Source organism: Spodoptera frugiperda, chromosome 3 (genome assembly GCF_023101765.2).
Source record: "Spodoptera frugiperda isolate SF20-4 chromosome 3, AGI-APGP_CSIRO_Sfru_2.0, whole genome shotgun sequence".
Classification (NCBI taxonomy): domain Eukaryota; kingdom Metazoa; phylum Arthropoda; class Insecta; order Lepidoptera; family Noctuidae; genus Spodoptera; species Spodoptera frugiperda.
The window spans coordinates 2,405,257-2,411,116 of NC_064214.1; positions in this window are offsets into that span (position 1 = coordinate 2,405,257).

A 5,860-nucleotide genomic window follows, 5' to 3' on the forward strand; every position below is an offset into this window, starting at 1 on the left:
GTCATGAAAGTGGGACACTTAACAACATTTGATTGGTCGCCTTCCATGATAAAACAGCACAGGTAAAATTGCTTACTGCGCCATCTATGAAAAAATTGTAGTACTACTAACAACAGCGTTTAGTTGTCCTCTTCTAGTGTCAATGTTTGAAATTGATAAGTTAATGTTTTCTTTAAGTTTTATCATTAATTAAACTATAGAGCAATGAAAATCCTATCTATTGTCAGCAATAGAAAATACTTTCTCGTATGAGAACAGTAAAAGTATCTAATATAAAACAATAAACAGTAGCAAAACGTTGACGTTGATCAGCCAAGTGCGGCCGGTAGCGGCAAATATGAGTTTAATTTCTTTTTACGATAGATTTGTAATAAAGTATCGCATTAAAATATAATGAGTATTTAATTTTCAAATACTGTTGTAAATGTATGTATCCAAAACTGACTTTCATTTATTTAAAATGACGTAATAAATAAGCATCTTGGTATTATGATTGTGATGTTCTTAAATAATAAATTACTTACCTGCAAGGTGCAAAGCAAGGGTAGGAATGATAGTTCCTAAAAAATATTATATCAGCAGTAATATAACATAATGTCGCGCCTTTTAATTTCCGAAGAGATAGGCAGGGGTGCATTAGTGTGCACACTAGCCACCTAAAATGAGCACCGACTTTTCACCAGTAGGTAATGTTCTGAATAATGAGTCTCATTAATCCTATAGCAACTTATTATATTCTCTGAAGTACCTATGTACTAAAGAATGAGCCATACTTCCTAGACTTCATGGAACTACCTATTTTATGTCGCAATCATTTAATAAGTACCTAAGTATTTTATTAAAACCTAATTATTTCATCTTACGTTTTACTTAAGCTCCCACCTAGGTACTAGGTGGATAATTTGAACACCCGTGAAAATATAATTTAGAATAAAGAAGCAAAAAATAAAAGAATGTCCTAATTTTGATATTTTACCTCTAATATCAACTGACATAGTTTTTACTTAAGTAGGTATACTTACTTCTAATCTTACTTGAGGCAGATGGTAAGATAACAACAAATAAAATTATAGCTCGGTAAAAATGACGGTTTTTGACAAGGGTGGCTCTTATTTAATACCGTAAAAAATATAGTGTTGTTATATCTTTATCAAATTAAATTAAGTATCATACATCTTCATGGCGGCTCGGAGCTGCGGTGCGAACTGCCTAGCGGGTTACGCGGGGCTCCGGCTCGAAAAGCAGGTGTAGGAACGGGTAGTCATTGGATGATTTTACCCCACAAAAAACCCTTTCACGGTATTAATATTAAACAAAGGTAGGTAGTAAGTAGTTCCTTTGAAAACCAACCTGTAATTTTGGCAATACAAGCAGAAGATAGTGGCCCAATTTTTCTCTTAACCTTAAGAGTATCTTTTGTGGCACCCTTTATACAGTAACAGGTTCCATTAGTGGGAGACACGATGAAAAGATAGTGAAGTGTAGCACGTTGTATATGTACGTACCTAGTAGCATTAAAAAGATTATTTACACGACAAGTTTCCTTTATGCGAAGCGGATCTCGACAATGGAAGGGGAAAACCTGTGAGACGTAGTGGATTGCTTAAATTAAATGAGATTTGTGTATATAGACGTTGATTGATACAGTCTACTATAAAAGGACTGAGGGAGATACCTACGGCACGTGCGAGGCAAGTTTTTGCGTCTGACTGGGATCACTCGATGACCGGTTTTCTAGTGGCCAGCATTTCAAGCTCTCCTTTCTGTCAAACTTCTTTATTCAATTTTCAACTTTATCGTTCTTATAAAGTCGAAAATCCAATGGCAAAACAATAAAATATTAGAGAAGTTTGACCTGCTGTCTAGGGTACATAATACACTGCTACCTACCTAAGTAATGTACGGATAGAATATCGCGAAACGTGTCCCGGTTGCAGCTATTACGATTGTAAATCTGTCACTCTGCTTGATATCGGAGTTTATTGTTATTCATAGACACTGAGGCCAGGATGAAGGCGCCTATGGATAGTGTATATAATATAGGTAGGTATATAGTTAGATAATGATGTTAAATTCCTAGTAATGGAAGCTAGTTTCTATATGGACATCTTCGCATGCTGCATTATCTCTCACTTGAGATAGTATTTGGTATTAGGTACCTAGTTACTGTAATCATATTTTAACATTAGGTACCAAAATTGAAATTTCCTATTGCACCTGTAAGACATACCTATAGAAGCTTAGCTATTTACCTATGCATAAACGGTATGTTGTATTGGAAAACTAAATAAGTAAATATCAAAATTCGCACCTTCTTCCCACATTGTATTTTCTATTTTGCGGAGTATAAGCGTGGACACGATGGTTATGTAAAAAATATCGATGAGAGAAATATTGTGGAGACACTCAGTGGACAGAGGAGGACAGAAATGCAGGTGTTGTGCACCGTATGCAAAAGGAAAATGGCAATACACACGGTAAATAAATATAAAATGTAAGAAACAATGTCTCTAAAATATTGGGAAGTTTTAGAAACAGTACCTAAATACCATACAGAAGTGAGATTAATCGCGGTCCCCCATGTCATGTCATTGGTTGTGTGAATAATCTCAACCAATGACGGGCGAGAATACAGAATAATTATTTAGCAGGTATTTTCTTCTTTAGTAATGGTGACCCAAAATAAGATACAGGGTGGGTTTTATAAAACCATGTAGGTCTAGTTACCTATTTTCAAGGTAGGAACGGAGCAGGAGAATCCCTGTACTTAATTTAAGCACCCTTACAATAAAAATGTTCACGAAAAAGTTTATCAAAAAGGTTTAATTGACAATTTTTATTTATACTCGAGCAATAACTCTTCACACAGACGCTAGTGGTCTATATTATAAGTAACGTTATTAACGGTTAAGAAACAAAAATACATCGCTGTGTCTCAACCATAGTTGGTAGCCGTTTTTATGTTCATTTTTTGCAAGTATTTTCGAAGGAATTAACGTGTTCGAGGTCGTTGCCCCCATGTGGTATGCAATGAACTTGTATGAAGGCTGAAATTTACACACTTTGCGTGGAAGCGAAAATGCGATACCGTATACCTTCGTACAGTCGAAATTTAAAACATAAATTGGGAAGCCAAAAGTTCCATCCACTGGATCGCGTATTTCGTTAAATGGTTTTTGGTGTAATAGTTTATTCGAGTACAATTTTGCTTGTGCTATGAGTGTTATTAAAACTAGTCCTAGCACAGAAAAACCTACAAAATGTTTTTATTTGCTATGTTCTATATTGAGGCCCAAATGATGACGAACATTTTTTTAAGGGGGGATAATCATCCAATGACTTCTCCCGCCCTGGGCCAGGCGAGAGGGAGTGTCAGACTCCTACTGACTAAAAACCACCCCGTTCCTATTCCTGCTTGTCGAGCCGGAGCCCCAGTAAACCCGCTTGGTAGTCCGAAGCTACGAATCAGGCATTTGGGCCTGGGGCCTTAGTCTGCTATTACAATTGTGTCAGAATGGTCGATCACTGAGCAGTGCGAGAGGGACGGAGCTATGTAGGTTGTATAGCTCCGTCCGTCCCCGTCCGCTGGATGGGCCCCATCTGTGGTGGTCTGATGGCTCCTAGATGGGTATGATGACGAACCTGGCGACGGAATTCTGACCACTTAATTTTTTTAAGGTTAGCTCAAACCGCAGGATTACTATACATAGCACTAGTTCCTATTGTATCTGATTATGTATAGAAGAAGGTACTTACGTTGTTTAATTAAATTTTGGTCATCGCGGCCGCAAGTTGGCACTCAGCTTAACCACAACTCAGCGTTTGTATTCATGCCCTATATGATATATGAAATTATGTTCTATAATTTGCTCAAGGCGATACATGTTTGGAATTTATTATTAATGTGTGGGTGAGTTATTCTACTAAGTAGGTTGGTATGTTTTAGGTTTCTTTGTGTTCTTTGTGAGTTATGTTGGTATTAGAAATGTTTGATTGGGAGTCGTATTTTAGTCTATTTAGGTTCATTTCTCTTATTGCTTTAGTAATGTTATGTTTGAGGCAATTTTTTATCTGTTATGTTATGAGATATTGAACAACTCTTTATATCAACCGAACAGTCAGACTATTGATAGTCGACGAAAAAAAAGAATTCAATAACGTTGCCCCACACCAGGGTTTTCTCTTGCGCACACACGACGTTTTACAAACATACAAGTTTACATACACATGACATCCAAACTATAATTTGCGTATCAAACAAAGAATTGTACCGTGGGGGAATCGAACCCACTACAAATTGTGCGGCAGCCGGCTGCCCAGCCACGGCACCGCACTAACCGTGCAACCGCAGAAATTTCGAAGGTCACCAACGTTGCATGGACCCCAGCTAGTAAAGTTTTCATATTGTACCAATTATTACTTTAACTTACTCAACAAAAAGAGTTTGCAATAAAGACAAAGATTACCGGGGCTCCGGCTCAAAGTAGGAAAAGGAACGAGGTGGTTTTTAGTCAGTAAGAGTCTGACACTCCCTCTCGCCTCACCCAAGGCGGGAGAAGTCAATGGATGATTTTCCCCCTCAAAAAAGGTACTCCTAATCTCAATAGAAATAACAACTATTCCAACCATTTTCAACTTGGATCCCTACTTATAAACAAGTTCGAATAGCCTCACATATTCAGAGTAATATCTCTGTGTCTCCAAAGTTTTAATATATTAGGACTTTAGAACTCGAAAACTTAGGTAATACTTATGTAGATGCTTACATTTTTTGTTACGACCTAAAAAACCTTTTTGCGTTATTTAATATACAGGTAAACGGAACGTTCCCGAAAAATGAGATTTTGTTTTATTTTTATAATTTTAATCAATTAGTTTTCCTGTTATTCATGCAACATCAGCCTTAAGCAGTTGATTACAACAATTATTACATAAAATAAATATTGAATTCCTTAATTTTTTGATAATAAGTTCTTTTCAAGGTCAGAGTGAATAGGTACTTTCTAAGTCTGTGTGCTCCATCTTCGGCCACATCTTCGCTTCGCCGTCCTGGCAGTAAGCGGGTTGGTGGCCAAACAAAGACTAATCAACGCTAAAAAAATATATATTATATAACTCGTCTTTTGACCTGTTTGCAGCATTTGGGAGCGTTTTGTTTACACCCTATATAGATACTTCAATGTTCTAGGATCCTTAAAGAAAGTTAGGCAAAAATATTCTATTTCAAAAAACAAACCCGTTTCCAGCATTTTATTTAATATTTGGTTCAGTAATGGAGGTAGCGAGACTTCTAGTTTACCTTTCATCTGTTCCAACTTCCAGTCGAAATGTTCATACTTTAACTGTTTGAGGAACAGTGCCGCATTCAGCATACCCGCGACCTGTAGCGAGATGATGGGTCTAACGTCCTATTTATAAGTTTCAGTTAATAAATTACTAAAATTACTGCCTTGTTGGTCGAGTGGTCGCAAGTGCGTCTGCCGGGCAGGGGGTCTCGGTTTCGTTTCCCGGAAAGGGCAAAGTATTACTGGAGCCTTTTGGGTTTTTGAAAATTTCCTAGTGTAAGCACGGAGTCTGGAATTGTGTTCAGTATATAGCAATAGGATCACAACCTGTGCACAGTGGCATTAAGTGCCGTAATATGCAAGTCTGCCTACCCTATTCGGGGATAAAAGGCGTGACGTTGTTAAAAAAAGTACACTAAAGCGAACCCATGCCCATTAGGGGGGAAACCTATCTTATGGTTTGGTTATGTAAGGGTCCCTTTTTAGGGGCCGTTGTAATTACCGCTCTTCATCATCAGTTACGTCTACTCTTAAAATAAGGTTTCACTTTCATAAGGAATTTTCTGTAATTACTA